At 42.1% G+C, this 17,492-nt stretch overlaps 1 protein-coding gene and 1 long non-coding RNA gene across 2 annotated transcripts in view; both read left to right on the top strand.

Annotated features, from left to right (window-relative positions):
* Positions 1–3,654, top strand: part of LOC149979541 (uncharacterized) — a 66,924-nt gene extending 63,270 nt beyond the window's left edge. Inside the window, exon 2 of the long non-coding RNA XR_016484443.1 lies at positions 3,559–3,654. This is a non-coding gene — a long non-coding RNA (uncharacterized LOC149979541). The remainder of the gene's footprint in view (positions 1–3,558) is intronic.
* The window catches only part of LOC110535563 (cadherin-18), a 504,366-nt gene that overhangs the window by 180,975 nt on the left and 305,899 nt on the right, over positions 1–17,492 (top strand). The window lies entirely within an intron of this gene.

Below are 17,492 nucleotides of genomic sequence, written 5' to 3'. Positions count from 1 at the left end.
ATACAGAATAAACGAACCGTGAAGTAAAGGCAGTGTTAACAGGCACTACACAAAAACAAGATCCCACAAACAACAGGTGGGAAAAAAGGCTGCCTAAATATGATCCCCAATCAGAGACAATAAAGACAGCTGCCTCTGATTGGGAACCATATCAGGCCAACCTAGAAATATACAAACTAGAGTACCCACCCTAGTCACACCCTGACCTAACCAAAATAGAGAATAAAAAGGCTCTCTAGGGTCAGGGCATGACAGCCTGGAAGAAAGGCATTTCACTGAACTTGTGCACGTGACAATAAAACTTGAAACACACGCGGCTCGCAGGCACACTGTCTGTCAGGATCAACAACAAGGTTAACAGCCTTTTAGCGAGCGGCAGAGCCAGCAACGGTCTGACTCCGGGCCCTTTAAAACAGATCCCTCTTCCCCGGCTCATGAACTTGTCTTGTTTAATGAAATTTAGTAGTGAGCAAGTTCAACTTCTACCCACTGCTTTACAGAGTGTGTCTTCCCTCACACGCAGGATAATGCAAAATGGGAGAATCAGATCTCTGTCTACTCGTCCATAGTGTTCAATGATATGTCATACCTGAACTCATGAACATGTACCCATAACACAATCCAATAACATATTGTATAAGAGGAGACCAAAACTGAGACCATAGCACCTATTGAATCAAAACTGCATTTTGGGCCCTGGTTTATTAAATATGGAATATGGTGCCATTTGGGATGCACAGTGTGTGATGCAGGTACAGTGTCTTGCCACTGCAAGAGCCTCTTGGCACTGCCAGTTTCCTCATCTCACTGGTGTGCAGCATTAGCCTTGAATAGCAGCGAAAACATTTTGTATGTAATGTTGTTAAGACCCGAACGTCAGTCTGCCTGACAGCTGCATCCATCATTGTCAATGCAGACCTCAAGGTTCTGCCAAATGATACACGAGGAATTTGAATGTCTCACTCAGGTGTCTCAAAACATTGTGGAGGGAGAGAGGAGGCAAAGCTAAGTGAAAGTGACAAGGCACACTACGCCCTCCTCTTCTCCGTACTCCTCAGATATCTTTCTAACTGGCTGCGGATAGAGTCATTCCTAACCGAATATTGTAGATATGCCACAACACTGTTTCAAATGCTTCATTGTTGATATCCAGAGGAAGAATTAAATAGTTGTTTATACATTTCGTATATACTTCAAATGCATCTCACTTCAGTTAAAACCAACATGGTACTTTGTGTGTCTTCTGCCACTTGTACAGACCATAAAAATCTCTGATATCTGAAAATATAGAATTTTGTTTAGTTTCACATACACTGTGTGCTAATACTGTATATTTTGTTGCTTACAAGTCGAATGCCCGGATGATGACCAGTCTGCCTGCCCTGACCTTGAGCCTGCCTGCCACTCTGACCCCCTGGACTCTGACCTGGTTTTGATCTTTTGCCTGTCCATGACCATTCTCTTGCCTACTCCTTGGATTCTAATACATATCAGAGACTTAAACCCTCTGCCTCCCCCCGGCTGCATCTGGGTCTCGCCTTGTGCCCTTATAGGTGTCTGTGACTTCTCTCTCTGCCTAACTAGACCATCAGTTCATGAAAGAAACATGAAAGGAACTCACCTGCCTTTCATCATCTGGAGCCTGATTATTACACAAACCAGTCAATTAAAGGGAATTAGACTCGTTAAAGGTTAGAAACACAGATTGCTGTCAAGTAATTTATAGTATCATTAATAGACTTATTTTATGTTTTGTTCATTTTAAATCACAGCCTTTTTAGACCAGGGATTGACCAGTTTTGGTCAGTCTGTTGTATAGTTTTGTTACTATTCAACCCATTCCTCTAACTTATCCTTACATATACTGTGAGGTATGTTGTTGAATTTTTCAACTTTGAATCCACACCTTTTCTTTACCCTCTCCTCCCTAAGCTTGTTTTGTCCCTTCTCTTTGGAGGCAGGTATCAGTGCCCCCTTACCGGCCTGTCAATCTCTCTGCTGTGACTTTTGTCTTGTTTTTCTTCCACCTTGAACTTGTTCTTTGGCCCAAAAAGAGACAGGAGACAGATTAATGCCACTCCTTTGAAATCATAGTCACATAGCTTCCAGGCAGCCACCACCACCACTCGTACTCCACCTCCTCCACCATGAAAATAAATCTCCAGTTTCCCATCTGTTACTTCTGTATAATATCCACTGCCAAATATTCATCTTGATTTTTACCCAAGTTGAAAACACAGAAGAGAGAGACGTTTATTTGGGTGTTCACCGGCCAATGAAGTGACTGCCAGTGGGAGGGCAGTTAGAGGACAGTTATTCTACAAAGCAAAGTTTTAAATTAAACACATTTATGTAGTATGTTAAAAGTAACTCATAAGGGTATTTGTATGCAAGTGTGTGTTTAAAGGCACGGAGCAGTAAAAAATGTGATTCTCCTGTGTTCTATATAGTATATATGAACATTACGAAGTTGGAATAATACTGTGAAATTGTGGAAATTACGATAGTCTTTTTTAGGGTAAGAGCTGTTTAAAAATATCGCCTTCAATATCAGGTTGTTTTGGTTACGTGGAGTTTTGCCCTGCCTGGTTTCAATTAGTAAATAGACCAAAAATAGTTCCAAACCTCTGCCATTTTTTCCAGTAGATGAGTTGCTTGGGAAATTGCTCTTTGCTTGTAGACCATTTCCATTCAAAACAATCACGGTATTTGGAGATATAAATGGTTGCATTGGACCTTTATGTCTTTGGCTGCATGATTCATACATGTACAGTAAAAGGATTGTACATTTTACATTGGATTTTGTACAGTGAAGTGTCAAATTGTAAAATTCACAAAATCAATGAACTTACTGCAAGGTTGCTTTTACCAGAATATGTCCTGAGCAATATTTTTAGATTTCCCATTCCTATATTTAACCCTAAATAGACTGTACAGTAGAATAATGCAGTCAGATAAAGGAGTGCTAATTTACACTGTTTGAGCTATAGAAGATGGAATTGGCTTCCTTGTACAGCATCCATAAGGAGTATGTTTGATCAGTTTTAATTTAATCAGGTTACTTTAGAGGAGAGTATTTGTGAGGAAATCATTTAACCCGAGCGATGTAAATATGTGTGGGCTGAGAAATGGAAAGTTTGAATGACTTCTAATTCTGCCAGATGTCTGTTTCATAAATATAATGAGATGCAAATTGATGTTGTCACAAATAATCAACTGTGGCAGTGTACTGCTTTTACCTCCATATGTTTTGAAAACGGAAGACTTGTGCTGCATCTGAAAACCTGTAGGTAGCTTCTAGCTTCCATTATTGTAATCGCTGACAACTTGTCAAAACAAGTTTGGATTATTTTGTTCTACTAAACATTCCATCATAATGAAGCATTTTAAAAACAATATGTGGAGTGCATTGATCCTCGTGTTTTAAGCTTCTACCTGGTTGTTGTGGAACGGGTTGTGTTGTGGCAATGTGTCTCACGGTGGTACTCTACTGCATTATAGATGGTTTCAAATGTCAAAACCAAACCAAATGCTATTCTCTGTTATTTTCTCTTACAGAGCATAGGAGATGGAAGAGGACTGACCAGTGGGAGACCAAGGGCAGACGCCTCCATTGATCTATGTGAGGAGGGTCTACGGTGCCAAACAACAAGGTGAGCTGTCTAATAAATGACAAGCACACAGATGGGGACTGTTTGTGCACGCCACAAGTGTAGCCTACAGGGCACAAAGCTGATTTATTTTGTCTGGTCTCTGCTCTGTTCACATAGTTTGGATAAAAGGGATGGTGTGTGTGTGAGTGAGTGAGTGAGTGAGTGAGTGAGTGAGTGAGTGAGTGAGTGAGTGAGTGTCTGTCTGTCTGTCTGTCTGTCTGTCTGTCTGTCTGTCTGTCTGTCTGTCTGTCTGTCTGTCTGTCTGTCTGTCTGTCTGTCTGTCTGTCTGTCTGTCTGTCTGTCTGTTTGTCTGTGTCTGTGTGTGGTTAAGTTGGAGGGGTCATGTCTCACAGTATGAGTGTGACATGGTCTGACAACCAAAACTGAGCACTTTCTTTCCATGCAAACAAATCCACCCTGCATACTGTAGGTGCGTGTGAATGAAGACTGAATCATTGACGTGTGAGCATTGATTTAATGAATTAGCAAACAATGGCAAGACCTTGGAGGTGAAAGCATTGTAGGATGTGATAAAGTGTGTGATGTTGTTCGTTTGGTGTAGATAACTGTTCCGTTGTGTGTAAAATAACCCGAATCCCATTGAGTTTCGGTTCTCAGGGATGCAGAAAATGACTAAATGTGTAACCAATTTTCTTCCTGCTTGTACAGGAATTGCAAGGCCAACAAAACACAAAGACAGTTGATGATCCTTAACCGTGTGAAACTGACTCTGAGTCTCATGAATAGATCAAAGGGGAAATTGGTGTGCTACACTGTATTTCTGTGTTGTGGAAACGTTAGGCTCAAATGGCACCCTTTTCCTATGTAGTGCACTACTTTTGACCAGGGCCCATGGGGCTCTAGTCAAAAGTAGTGCACTATATAGGGAATAGGGTGTCATTTGGGATGCTATATTTTGTTCCTCTAGTCTAGATGCTAGGGACATACCCTAAGCAAAAATGCTGAGCCAATAGCTGTCTTGGAGTAGAAATGAGTGATTAAGCATAGTTTTGCAAACTAATCGAAATTGCACACAATAAAGCTAATTTTAGAAGCCCTATTTAGAAGTAATGCCTGGCAAATACAAACAGGCCAGGGGAACCTGTGGTTTTAAGTGGCCAAATGTGCAGTCTCGGTTTATTCAATTTTGCAAGTCACTTAATTTAATGTAGCTCTCGTTTGATAGGGTTGTAAAGGGGATAGAGGAGTGTTCTGTAACAATTGCATAGCAAATTTTACATAGCAGGTTGTCATAGCGGCAAAATAATTCTCAATTATAAAACCACATAAATGCATAAGAACGATCTGTTCACATTTAGTTTTGTTGTTGCAGAGAACACAGTAGTTATTTATTCAACGCAGGATTTGTAAATGGCTCTCCTCTTTGGATTAATGTGGCATTTTGCCGCCATGTGATTGTGTCAAACATCAAAGGGCTGAGTGATTGGTGATTGGCTATAGAACGTTGTAAAACAGACAAAGATATATCAATGCCTTAAATTATCGTAATGATTCAGAATCAGTGCTTTACAGCATACATGCGATTAAGATCAGTCAACCGGTTAAAATGCATACTTAGAATCGGAATCAGAATCACCTAAATTTGCTAAATACATTTGCCTGTTCAGGAATTTGTGAAATGGTGCTGCCACAATAAACATAATATACAGACATTAAACAGGTTATACAGACCACATATGTAGAAGCAGAGTTTACACAAATGTGGTATGTACACTAAGCTAAGAACTACAGGCTACACAATAAACATTGACACATGACACATTCTGTATGTAGAGATGTATAAATAAAAACAGTGATCAGTGATGTAGTGGTAAAAAATAAGGTGGGTAAAAGCTGATAGTTTGTGGCAAATGAAGTAACACTTCCTATATTTTCAATATTTTATGTGTTCAAAGCGTTTAAGTGTGTGTACCCTCCACTACTCCACTGATTGACATGTGTGATCATACCCAGATAGGGTACGAATAAAAAAGACAAGTATTATTATCTAGAAGTTTAGTTATTTTTACAAGAGGAGAAAGTGAGATGACTAAGGACATTTAAAAAAAGGCAAGATACCGATAACCCGAATATGCATTACCTGAAATATATTAGCAATTTACAACTACCATCATGTAAAGGGGATGTGTGTACTCCAATATACAGCTACTACGTTGAACTGAGAAATCAACTTTACGGCTGTTAAGTTTGACTTTAAGATATAGGTAGCATTATTCATTCATCCTCATGTAGTTATTTATTTATCGGCAAAGACGAAAGAAAGTCAGGCTGTGACTCATGAACTCCTTTGATTCATAAAGGATGAATGGGTATAGTACACCAACAATTTGAAGGGAATTGTGTTGTGTCCATGCCAAACAGGGCTGAACTGCACCACTCCTCGAATAAGACAACGTGGCTAAATCAATCATCTCTTTGGAAACACTGTATGGTAGTATTTTTTGGTTCATTTCTCCATGATACTATGATGACTTGCTGTCATAGCCCTATTTTTTTTACCCCTTTTTCTCCCCAATTTCATCATATACAATTGGTAGTTACAATCTTGTCCCATCGCTGCAACTCCCGCACGGGCTTGGGAGAGGCGAAGGTCAAGAGCCGTGCGTCCTCCGAAACACAACCCAGCTAAGCCGCACTGCTTCTTGACACAACGCCAGCTTAACCCAGAAGCCAGCCACACCAATATGTCGGAGAAAACACTGTACACCTGGCGACCATGTCAGCATGTATTACGCACAGCCCGCCACAGGAGTCACTAGTGCACAATGGAACAGGAACATCCCTGCCAGCCAACCCTCCCCTAAACCGGACGACGCTGGGCCGATTATGCGCCGCCCCATGGGTCTCCCTGTCGCGCCCGGCTGTGACAGAGCCTGGACTCGAACCAGGATCTCTAGTGGGACAGCTAACACTGCGATGCAGTGCCTTAGACCACTGGGAGTCTGCTACTTGGGAGGACTTCATAGCCTTTTCTGCCAAGACCATTCATCTTCAAAGGGTGTGAAGCAGAGGAGGCTGGTGGAAGGAGCTAAAGGAGAACAGGCTCATTATAATGGCTGGAATGGAATAAATGACACGATATCAAACATATGACATGTTTGAACACGCCTACTCATTCCAGGATTTTTCTTTATTTTTACTATTTTCTACATTGTAGAATAATAGTGAAGATATCAAAACTATGAAATAACACATACGGAATCATCTAGTAACCAAAAAAGTGTTAAACAAATTAAAATATGGTTTAGATTCTTCAAAATAGCCACCCTTTGCCCTGATGACAGCTTTGCACACTCTTGGCATTCTCTCAACCAGCTTCACCTGGAATGCTTTTGCAACTGTCTTAAAGGAGTTCCCACATATGCTGAGCACTTGTTGGCTACCTTTCCTTCACTCTGCAGTCCAACTCATCCCAAACTATCTCAATTGGGTGGAGGTTGGGTGATTGTGGAGGCCAGGTCATCTGATGCAGCACTCCATCACTCTCCCTCTTGGTCAAATAGCCCTTACACAGCCTGGAGATGTGTTGGGTCATTGTTCTGTTGAAAAACAAATGAGTCCCACTGAGCACAAACCAGATGGGATGGCATATCGCTGCAGAATGCTGTGTTAGCCATGCTGGTTAAGTGTGCCTTGAATTCTAAATAAATCACTGACCGTGTCACCAACAAAGCACCCCAACACCTTCACACCTGCTCCTCCATGCTTCATGGTGGGAACCACACATGCGGAGATCATCCGTTCACCTAGTCTGTGTTTCACAAAGACACAGCGGTTGAAACCAAAAATCACAAATTTGACTCATGACCAAATTTGACTCATGACCAAAGGACAGATTTCCACCGGTCTAATGTCCATTGCTCATGTTTCTTGGCCCAAGCAAGTCTCTTCTTATTATTGGTGTCCTTTAGTAGTGTTTTCTTTCCAGCAATTTGACCATGAAGTCCTGATTCCCGCAGTCTCCTCTGAACAGTTGATGTTGAGATGTGTCTGTTACCTGAACTCTGTGAAGCATTTATTTGAGCTGCAATTTCTGAGGCTGGTAACTCTAATGAACATATCCTCTGCAGCAGAGGTAACTCTGGGTCTTAATTTCCTGTGGCGGTCCTCATGAGAGCCAGTTTCATCATAGCGCTTGATGTTTGTTTGCGACTGCACTTGAAGAAACTTTGAAAGTTCTTGAAATGTTCCGGATTGACTGACCTTTATGTCTTAAAGTAATGATGGACTGTCTTTTCTCTTTCCTTCTTTGATTTTTTCTTGGCATAATGTGGACTTAGTCTTTTACTAATTAGGGCTATCTTCTGTATACCACCATACCATACGTCACAACACAACTGACTGGCTCAAACACATTAATTAAGAAAGAAAGAAATTCAAAAAATACATTTTCTAACAAGGCACACCTGTGAATTGAAATGCATTCCAGGTGACTACCTCATGAAGCTGGTTGAGAGAATGCCAAGAGTGTGCAAAGCTGACATCAAGGCAAAGGGTGTGCAAAGCTGACATCAAGGCAAAGGGTGGCTACTTTGAAGAATCTCAAATATAAAATATATTTTGATTTGTTTAACACTTTTTTGTTTTCTTTTTATTTCATAGTTTTGGTGTCTTCACTATTATTCTACATAGAAAACAATAAAAATAAAGAAAAACCTAGGAATGAGTAGGTGTGTCCAAACTTTTGACTGGTAAGAGCTATAATGATCACTTTTGCAACAAACTGTCAAAATTAAGTACTTAAGTACTGTAAGTACTTTGTTTGTTTTTCTGAGAACTGTGTGTGTGTGCATGCAAGCATGCATTAGTGCGTGCAGCTTTATTTTCTATGGATCCATTTCTGTGATTGTGTAGAGAGCGTAAAGACAAGATCTGCGTCCCCCTGCACCCTATTTCCTATATAGTGGACTACTTTGACAACCAGAAACCTTGTCAAAAGTAGTAAACTATATAGGAAAGGTGCCATTTGTGTGCCAAACCCACACTTCATCAGACAGCATTCTCCTCAAGGACCAAGTATTCTTCCCTGAGGTCAGATGCATATTGAATTAAATCAAGTGGAATAGAGAACTGGGAAACCTAATGGGAAATATAGTCACTGACAGGCAGAAATGCACGGTCATCATATCAGTCAAAATACATTACAGACTCGCTGGGAGCCCAAATCTCTCTCAATAAACTCAAAAGGACATGGGATAGCATGAATAAAGGCAAATCACCTAGATTGGATGATATTCCCCCTGAAATCTTTTGAACATTTTGGAATAAATTAGATCCACTATTGCTTGAAATTATTAACACAGCCATTCAAAGGTTAATTTATATGAATACAGCACTAATTTTACTTTTATAAAAAAAAAAGGTAAGGATGCCACCCAGAGTTCTCACTATTTCCCCCTATCTTTGATAAACACAGATATTAAACTTTTTTTCAAAATGTTGTCATCCCATTTCGAGACGTACTTAACAAATTGGTCCACATGGACCAAAGCAGGTTTGTTAAAAAAACTTAACTCTATTATATAAACAGTATCTTAAATGCTTCATCAGAAACAACAGCTCTTGGGCTGTTTATCCTCTTGATGCAGAAAAAGTTTTTGATAGCCAAATGGTCACTTATCTCTGGTCTGTCTTGGAACATATGGGAATAGGCTCCAATTCATTAATATGATTAAAATGCTATATGCGGCCATAGTTAAAACCTGCAATATCTGCTCTGCTCCGGTCAGAATCACGAGAGCAGCACACGAGGCGATCAGATTCCTCCTTCGCTATTTTTATTATCCATGGAACCCCTATCCCTGGCAATTCATCAATCGAAGGAAATAACACCAATTTCTCTATAATCTACTGATCACTTCATCTCATTACACGCAGACAATATTTGACTATATCCAGAAAATGTATATCAATCTCTCCCAAACGCATTGACGATCATAGATAAACTCAGCTTCACCTCAATTTATAAAATTAATCTATCCAAATCAGCCCTACTGCCTATGAAAACGCTGATAGATGACTCCACCTCTACTTATGGACTCCCAATCATTTCCCACTTAAAATATTTGAGAGTGGATATATATCCCTCTTCAGATTAAACCACTGCCAGAAACTTTTACAGAATGCTCAAATCTGACCCCAGTACATGGACTAACATCCCTGTTGCTTTAATAGGCAGAATATCTATTGTCAAAATGAATAAACTCAGCAAGAAAGAAACATCCTCTCTCTGCCAACGTTTATTTTCAGCAAACTTTAACATGTGTAAATATTTGTATGAACATAAGATTCAACAACTGAGACATAAACTGAACAAGTTCCACAGACATGTGACTCACAGGGAATGGAATAATGTACCCTGAACAAAGGGGGGGTCAAAATCAAAAGTAACAGTCAATATCCGGTGTGGCCACCAGCTGCATTAAATACTGCAGGTCATCTCCTCCTCATGGACTGCACCAGATTTGCCAGTTCTTGCTGTGAGATGTTACCCCACTCTTCCACCAAGGCACCTGCAAGTTCCTGGACATTTCTGGGGGGTATGGCCCTAGCCCTCACCCTCCGATCCAACAGGTCACAGGCGTGCTCAAAGGGATTGAGATTCGGGCTCGTCGCCATGACAGAACACTGATATTCCTGTTCTGCAGGAAATCATGCACAGAACGAGCAGTATGGCTGGTGGCCTTGTCAGGCCACCTGCCATACTGGGTACCACATGAGGGAGGAGGATGTCTTCCCTGTCCCGCATAGCATTGAAATTGCCTGCAATGACAACAAGCTCAGTCCGATGATGCAGTGACACACCGCTCCAGACCATGACGGACCCTCCACCTCCAAATCGATCCCACTCCAGAGTACAGGCCTTGGTGTAACGCTCATTCCATCGACTAGAAACGCGAATCCGACCATCACCTCTGGTGAGAAAATAATGTGACTTCTCAGTGAAGAGCACTTTTTACCAGTCCTGTCTGGTACAGCGACGGTGGGTTTGAGCCCATAGGCGACATTGTTGCCTGTGATGTCTGGTGAGGACATGCCTTACAACAGGCCTACAAGCCCTCAGTCCAGCCTCTCTCAGCCTATTGCGGACAGTCTGAGCACTGATGGAGGGATTGTGCGTTCCTGGTGTAACTTTAGCAGTTGTTGTTGCCATCCTGTACCTGTCCCGCAGGTGTGATGTTCGTATGTACCGATCCTGTGCAGGTGTTGTTGCACGTGGTCTGCCACTGTGAGGACGGTCAGCTGCCCGTCCTGTCTCCCTGTAGTTCTGTCTTAGGCGTCTCACAGTACGGACATTGAAATGTATTGCCCTGGCCACATCTGCTGTCCTCATTCCTCCTTGCAGCATGCCTAAGGCACATTCACACATTCACTTTGTTTTTCAGAGTCAGTAGAAAGTCCTTTTTAGTGTCCTAAGTTAGTGTCCTTAGTGTCCTAAGTTTTCAGAATTGCATACCGTCTGTAAGCTGTTAGTGTCTTAACGACCATTCCACAGGTGCATGTTTATTCATTGATATGGGTTTGGGGGAACGGTATGGGAGGTTGGGTGTGGAGGATCACTTCTTTGTGCATATTTTCCTTGTATATTGTACCTGTAACCCCCCCCCCAAAAAAATTACTAAATTAATACAAATGTGGTCACAAAAAAAGAAAAAAACACTACAGACAAACCTGCCTGACTGTACATTAATGCTTGCTTTCACTCTTTCTTTCTTTATTGTAGACATAATAATAATTTATATTAAAATATGATCCTTATAAATAACATTCTGATTCATAAAATCCTTTCATTATTGGCAAGTAAGGACTATATCAAAAAGGAAAATGGAAGATTGTACATCGATTCTGATGGAGGTGGTAATGCATGTTTATGACATTGTTGCAGGTGGTTGTGCAGGACAAATTGTTTCTTCACAGAGTAGTGAACTGGGCCTTGACCAGATAATGACATTTCAGCATCTCCACTTTTGCAAAAAATGTACTTGTTTAATTAAGAACAGTATCTTGCAGGATTCAATAGTTGCAATTGTAAGAGTTGTTGCCCTGTCCTTTTCTCTGCGATTGTCATTCTAATGGGATCCAGAAAGAACAAAACCCTGTCCTCAAACATTTACATCTAAAGGTGCAAAGTTATTGGCTAAGACACAAGACATCCACATCTAATTAAATAGTACACATTATATTCAGTATTTATTGCAGTGTATAGTCTTAATTTAATTCATTTACTTTAGATTTGTGTGTATTGTGAAATTGTTAGATATTACTGCACAGTAGGAGCTAGAAACACAAGCATTTTGCTACACCCGCACTAACATCTGCTAAACACATGTATGGAACCAATAAAATGTGATTGGATGTAAATGTACATTACTGTATTGTACATAGGCTGGTCATCTAGGTTTGTACTTGTAGACTTTCCATCACCATGAAGAAAAACAATGCATAATACAGTAATTGAGTACATTGAGACATCAACTGGTTTGTGATGACGAGATGTGATGACGTGGCTCAGTTGGTAGCACATGGCACTTCCAATGCCAGGGTTATGGGTTTGATTCCCATGGGGAACCAGTATGAAGATGTAAGCACTACTGTAAGTATCTTTGAAAAATAATGTCTACTAAAATAGAAAAGTAATGAATCGACCATTTTACCATTTCATAGAAATAAGTTGCATTAGCAAAGTACACTGCTCAAAAAAATAAAGGGAACACATAAACAATGCAATGTAACTCCAAGTCAATCACACTTCTGTGAAATCAACCTGTCCACTTAGGAAGCAACACTGATTGACAATAAATGTCACATGCTGTTGTGCAAATGGAATAGACAACAGGTGGAAATTATAGGCAATTAGCAAGACACCCCCAATAAAGGAGTGGTTCTGCAGGTGGGGACCACAGACCACTTCTCAGTTCCTATGCTTCCTGGCTGATGTTTTGGTCACTTTTGAATGCTGGCAGTGCTTTCAGTCTAGTGGTAGCATGAGACGGAGTCTACAACCCACACAAGTGGCTCAGGTAGTGCAGCTCATCAATGTGTGCGAGCTGTGGCAAGAAGGTTTGCTGAAGGTTTGCTGTGTCTGTCAGCGTAGTGTCCAGAGCATGTAGGCACTACCAGGACACAGGCCAGTACATCAGGAGACGTGGAGGAGGCTGTAGGAGGGCAACAACCCAGCAGCAGGACCGCTACCTCCGCCTTTGTGCAAGGAGGAGCAGGAGGAGCACTGCCAGAGCCCTGCAAAATGTCCTCCAGCAGACCACAAATGTGCATGTGTCTGCTCAAACGGTCAGAAACAGACTCCATGAGGGTGGTGTGAGGGCCTGACGTCCACAGTTGGGGGTTGTGCTTTTAGCCCAACACCGTACAGCACGTTTGGCATTTGCCAGAGAACACCAAGATTGGCAAATTCGCCACTGGCGCCCTGGGCTCTTCACAGATGAAAGCAGGTTCACACTGAGCACATGTGACAGACGTGACAGTCTGGAGACGCCGTGGAGAACGTTCTGCTGCCTGCAACATCCTCCAGCATGACCGGTTTGGCGGTGGGTCAGTCATGGTGTGGGGTGCCATTTCTTTGGGGGTGTGGGGTGCCTCCATGTGCTCACCAGAGGTAGCCTGACTGCCATTAGGTACCGAGATGAGATCCTCAGACCCCTTGTGAGACCATGTGCTGGTGCGGTTGGCCCTGGGTTCCTCCTGGGTTCCTCCTAATGCAAGACAATGCTAGACCTCATGTGGCTGGAGTGTGTCAGCAGTTCCTGCAAGAGGAAGGCATTGATGCTATGGACTGGCCCGCCCATTCCCCAGACCTGAATACAATTGAGCACATCTGGGACATCATGTCTCACTCCATCCACCAACGCCACGTTGCACCACAGACTGTCCAGGAGTTAGCGGATGCTTTAGTCCAGGTCTGGGAGGAGATCCCTCAGGAGACCATCCGCCACCTCATCAGGAGCATTTTTGACTTGTTTTAAGGACATTACATCAAAGTTGGATCAGCCTGTAGTGTGGTTTTCCACTTTCATTTTGAGTGTGACTCCAAATCCAGACCTCCATGGGTTGATACATTTGATTTCCATTGATAATTTTTGTTGTGATTTTGTTGTCAGCACATTCAACTATGTAAAGAAAAAAGTATTTAATAAGAATATTTCATTCATTCAGATCCATGATGTGTTATTTTAGTGTTCCCTTTATTTTTTTGAGCAGTGTATTTCAAGAAACTGAAAAACGGAAATGGGGTCTAGTCTAGGTTGACAGCTGACGAAGTAAGACAAGTTGAGGCTGAGGTCGAAGGGGTAGATACAGGTAGAGCAGGCAGTTGGTTGAGAGTTGCCCTGATAAAATGTATCAAAGGCAGGTTGCGGCTACTTGGCCCAGTAAAGAAGCACTTTAATACGTTCCATGCTCAAACCTTCAATATGTTGTACACTTTCATGGTAGACTACAGAACAGCTTTCACAAGCACATTGTAAGATTTTAATTACATAGTTTGACTATACAATTTATATGAATTATGTTGCCAAAGAGGCAACCCTTAATCATCATCCATTTGCTTCGTCCCTAATAGTGAATAGATAGATGCATTATTGTAGCTAATATTAAAATAGACAAAGGAAAACTGCGATACCCAGCCTGGTTTTATAGAGCGACCTCCTCTCAACAGGGAACTCAAGTCACCCTATTGGCCTGCCCTTGATAATCCCCCTCCTTTACCTTTTCCCTGTCTCCTTTTATACGTGTTCCACAATGTGTAACCACAGCTGACAAATAGCCAAGCTGTGGGACAAAAGTAGGGAGGAGTGTTACATGTATTATTTTTTTAGGTATTTGCATTAAGCAAATAGATTCCCTGTTTCTTGTTCCATGCTAGAGGTAATTACTAAAATATATTTTCCTCTGGAGACAGGCAGTCCTCTCTCTCTCCCCCCATTTCGCTCTCTCAATCATTTCCCCCTCTCTCTCTGTCTCTATCTATTTCACTCACTCTCTCACTCTTTCCCCATCTCCCTCTATCAGTTCCCTCCCCCTCTCCCCACCCCCTCTCCCCGTCTCTACCCCTCTCTCCACCTTCTCCCTACCCGGCTGTGCCCTTAAACATTGTCATCTGTGTTTCTGCAGCAGTGACAGTAGATCAGCTGGGCCACAGTGGTGGCAGTCGCAGTGGCACTGTGTGCTCCATGTCAATAAGCCTTCAGCTCAGTGGAAGGGCCCCAGCCTCTAAGCCACCACACATGATCACACAGCGCTAGCTAGGCGAGCACCACAGAAAGGTCCAGGCAACTGATGTAAATAAGGATGCCCCTTTTGCTTTCACTGCTGCATTGCAGCTGTGCTTCACAGAAGAGGCAACCACCAATGTGCCTGGGCCTCATTTCCCAGAGGCCCAGGCACTATAGCATTAAGATCATCGTTAGATGTATCTTTACCCTTATATTTTGCAACTAGGCCACTGTCTGTAATTTTTGCCTCAATGTGTTTCATGATATGTGACAACAATGATGTGCCCAATCTTTGATGTCGTGCTTTATTATTGAGTAAGCATAACAAGCTGCCTCAATAGCCTATTTACAGCCATAGGTGGTGATATATTTCTATGAGCTGATCTGTCACCAGTATTGTGGAATAATTCTAATGTGAAGGTAAGATTTGAGTGGAGAAAGCTGATCCGAGAGCAGCACTGCTATTCTTTTGATCCTATCAGTATCAACACATGGTCTAATGATGCACTTAGTGAATGTTCTCTCTACGTGTTTGTTTGGGAACCACTCTTAAAAAGTTTGGAACGATCATCATAATGCCTAAGTTATGTTGCAACTGGGAAACGAGGCCCTGATGTTCAGTGTTTCCGTGCTGAGCCGGGCCCTCTGACATGGAATTAAGTCATCATGTGACAATAAGAAAGAAGAAGAAAAACAATAAGTGTGAGTCCTCCTCGAATCAAAAGGGGCGATTTGTAGCTAGATGTTTTGATGCAATAAAAGATGATCGGATAGAAAGGCAAGGTTTCCTTTGTCCCCTTTTAGATTTGTTGTCCCTTGTCTTTTGGTTTTGTGTACAGGGCACACAGACAGACACAGTGCTCAGAGGACAGCATTGATTCGATACAGGCTGCTGGCTGTCTACCATCCACTCTGCCACTCCCCCAGCATCAGGTCTCATTGGACACACCACAACACTTTTTCCATTTCTCACTTGCCATGTTTGATGTTTCCCGTCAGCGTTGCTGCCTCCACAGTGTCAAGGTGACTACTACGGAACGCATCCCAGATGGTCCTACTAGGTTCACTCACGTGTGGGTAGTCTATTTCCTATGGATCTTCTCTTGACCACACAGGGTGGGTAAACTCCCACCTGTCATTGTAGATCTGGATTATCCCATGGTATGAGCCTCTTTCCCGGTGAGCGAGCCGTCCTGTCTTCCTACCCTAAACTGAGTTAGCAGTGGAGCACTGGGATCCACTTTAGAAATCCAGGACACCGCTCTTGGTCATCTCTGCTTGCCACAGAGGTTAGCTCTGGTTAGCTCTCGCTCTTCCTACTGTTAACACTTCACGGTTAGTTTGGGACAAAATATATCACACGTCAGAAGGGGACATTTTTGTGTACAATACTAATGAGCAATCCAATATTAATGTATAATGCTCTGCACTATTTTAGCATGGACCAGCTCTTACTACGTGTTCACGAAGGATACGTTCAGCCACGGGATTATACTATTTGTATAAGCGCAGCATAGTCTAAGACACTCCTTCTAGCGGCTGGTCCTCCATTTATAGTTGACCAGACAACACTCTCATGGGTGAGTCACACTCGCTAAGTCCCGGTTATAGGGTTTCAGCCAAGACTAATTTCATGAAATTGATTCTTAGCTGAAAGCCAAGGTTCAGCACTTCGTCTGAGTAAGGACAAACTTATCACATTTTAGGGAAGACCCAGATGCAGACAGTGTCGAAGTAACAAAAGTTTATTACTAGAACAGGTGCAGGCAAAACGACAGGTCAAGGGCAGGCAGAGGTCCGTAATCCAGTGTGGCGGGACAAGGTACAGGACAACAGGCAGGCTCAGGGCAGGCAGAATAGTTAAAACCGGGAAAACTAGAAAACCGCTGGTAGGCTTGACGAACAAAGCGAACTGGCAATAGACGAATAGAGAACACAGGTATAAATACACTTGGGATTATGGGGAAGATGGGTGACACCTGGAGGGGGTGGAGAATATCACAAAGACAGGTGAAACAGATCAGGGTGTGACATAACTATAGATACTCAATACTCCTTTTGTGTGCTTTTTACACATTCACCCTCAATCTCCCCTGTGGTTTTCTGCTCAAGTCAGTGGCCAGACCATAGTTATTACAATGCTGCTCTTCTTCTTAAGCTCTTTATCCAACAAATCATTTAATCAGAAAACTGAAAACCAGTAACACTTCTCTTTTGGTTCCACAGTTTCACAACTGATGCATTTTAATGTTTTTTTTTTAATGTAGAAATTACAGTGCACTAGTTTCTAACAATCGTAATTAAGTTATGTTCTTACCTTACCCCTCAAAGTCTTCTAACTTCAAATACATCAATCGGCTCTGGATCTGTCTTCACCAGAATCTTTTCACTTTCCCTATCTTTTACATTGGTTTTTATAACCCCTTTTTACCCAAGCCCATACCTCTTTTGACTACAGCCACACAAGAGAATCCTCCCCCTTACACTTGACATTTAAGAAAAGTTAAATAACACATGGTCTCCTTTACACGTGATGTCTACACAGAGTCAGGTAACACATTGGTTCCTTCACAGGTGACAACAATCTGTG

Source organism: Oncorhynchus mykiss, chromosome 11 (genome assembly GCF_057628025.1).
Source record: "Oncorhynchus mykiss isolate SJ-2025 chromosome 11, ASM5762802v1, whole genome shotgun sequence".
NCBI classification, from domain to species: domain Eukaryota; kingdom Metazoa; phylum Chordata; class Actinopteri; order Salmoniformes; family Salmonidae; genus Oncorhynchus; species Oncorhynchus mykiss.
This window is presented reverse-complemented; position numbering and strand designations above follow the sequence as displayed.